The sequence below is a fragment of the Ixodes scapularis genome, unplaced genomic scaffold (assembly GCF_016920785.2).
Source record: "Ixodes scapularis isolate PalLabHiFi unplaced genomic scaffold, ASM1692078v2 ptg000320l_1___fragment_1__unscaffolded, whole genome shotgun sequence".
NCBI lineage: Eukaryota > Metazoa > Arthropoda > Arachnida > Ixodida > Ixodidae > Ixodes > Ixodes scapularis.
This window is the reverse complement of record NW_024609961.1, coordinates 31,159-32,908: the sequence shown is the minus strand read 5'-3', so window position 1 is coordinate 32,908 and position 1,750 is coordinate 31,159. Positions and strand designations below refer to the sequence as shown.

Sequence of the window (1,750 nt, the reverse complement as noted above, 5' to 3'; positions counted from 1 at the left end):
AGGACAGCTGAGTAGTCTGGTGCAAAGGCCCCAGAAATGAGCCAATTTTTGTAAATCACCAGTTCGTGATGTTCTGGCATGAAAATTAATGAGCACATGGTCAACCAAGCGCGGGCACTGCCTAGGCAAAGGAAAAAAGTCTCTAAGTGTGGCTTATAATTTTTGTCCTCAAATTCGTTTTCTCTGTCTCCTTCCCAATGTCCGCATGGTTTCATCCTAGGAATCTTTGAATCCCGTTTTCGGTCAGGTGGCACCAGTAATTTCAAAAATAGTGGAATTGAAATTAAAATCACTGGCTAAGTAACACAGAACGTTTGACTCATTAACTTAAGTTGTAATGGCAGAACTTCGTAAACGGATACCACCGCAGAAAATAGGGGCCAACTTTTTAAAGATGTTAATTGCTGTATTTTCCCAATCTTGCGATGATGGCAATGAGTAAACTGTGTTCGACAAGACATCTGGCCTCTTATACCAAATATGCATTCAACCGCTGATGTTCTCAAGTGTGAAGCATCCTCAGGGACTGCTGAATTTTAATCTGACAAGCTCTTTTCTTTTTTTACTTTTGTAGAAGTTTTTTTTTATTTTTTTAGGAGCGAAGCTCCTTAGGGTCTAGCCTTGTCGGTCCGTCCAGAGCGGGCCGGCATCCGTGCTCACATCGATCTTGCTGGTGTTCGTGCTCGTAAGCTCACAAACGCAAAAAAAAAAAAAAAAAAAAAAAAAAAGTTTGCGCAGTCGACAGGATTCGAACCTGTGCGGGGAGACCCCAATGGATTTCTAGTCCATCGCCTTAACCACTCGGCCACGACTGCGGGACGGGTAGGGGGCTCTGAGATGTGGTAGTAACCAGAGTAGTAACTCAAGAGCTGGGGATGTCATGGATGAAACGTTGCATGTGGCCACCCCTGTGGCAACATGCAACTACAGTATTCTAGTACACTGTAATGCAACATCGGCTCAACGTTTACAGACGAGAGGGCGCTGCGGTCAAATGTTTCATACGGTTTCATATCACACATAGGGGTGTCGCGAACCGGCCGCGGTTCGAGTTCGACCAGGTTCGACTTTTTCGAACTTTTAGTGGAAATTTCGACGAACCTTCTATTGAGGTTCGACTCGTGTGCGCATGCGCGACAGGCTGGCCAGTTGGCTTCGGATTGGATGATAATGGCTAAGAGATGAATGAAGTGCAGCGCTGATTGGTTATTTCAGTTAATACAGCACGAAACAATTAAGTTAATAACTTATTCAGTGATTAGAATTGGTTTCTTTAATTGCAACTGTTCATAAATTTAAAAATAACCCTTCGCATAAAAAAAAATTTCTCCAAACTTAGACATGCTTTTATAAAGGTCTGGCCACACTGTCCACAAAGTCGAACCGGTCGAATTTGGTTAAAAGTTCGAAGGTTCGTCGAACCGGTTCGACCCAGTCGAACCCCGAAAGTTCGACCAAAAAATCTGGTTCGACAAAAGTTCGCGACACCCCTAATTCACACATTGTCTTTCTGACATGGATGAAAACGAACGAAAGGCTCGGCATGCTGCGGCGCAGCGTCTACGCAGACAAGCACTACCAGAGCTTCGCCCCAATTAACATTATTCACCACGTAGAGATACGGTCAATTTTTTTTTTTTTTTAATTTTGTTTGCGGCCGGCGTTATAAACCTCGACATGCCAAAATGAAAAGGGAAGACAAAAATAAAAATATGAACCCAATACGCTATTTTTGCTCGCGGTTTTTGTT

General features: G+C 43.4%; 1 non-coding gene across 1 annotated transcript; it reads right to left on the bottom strand.

Annotated features, from left to right (window-relative positions):
- Nucleotides 1–733: 733 nt before the first annotated feature.
- Trnas-aga lies at nt 734–815 on the bottom strand. The gene has a single exon. It is a non-coding gene; the product is annotated as a tRNA-Ser (tRNA).
- Between the last annotated feature and the right edge of the window lie 935 nt (nt 816–1,750).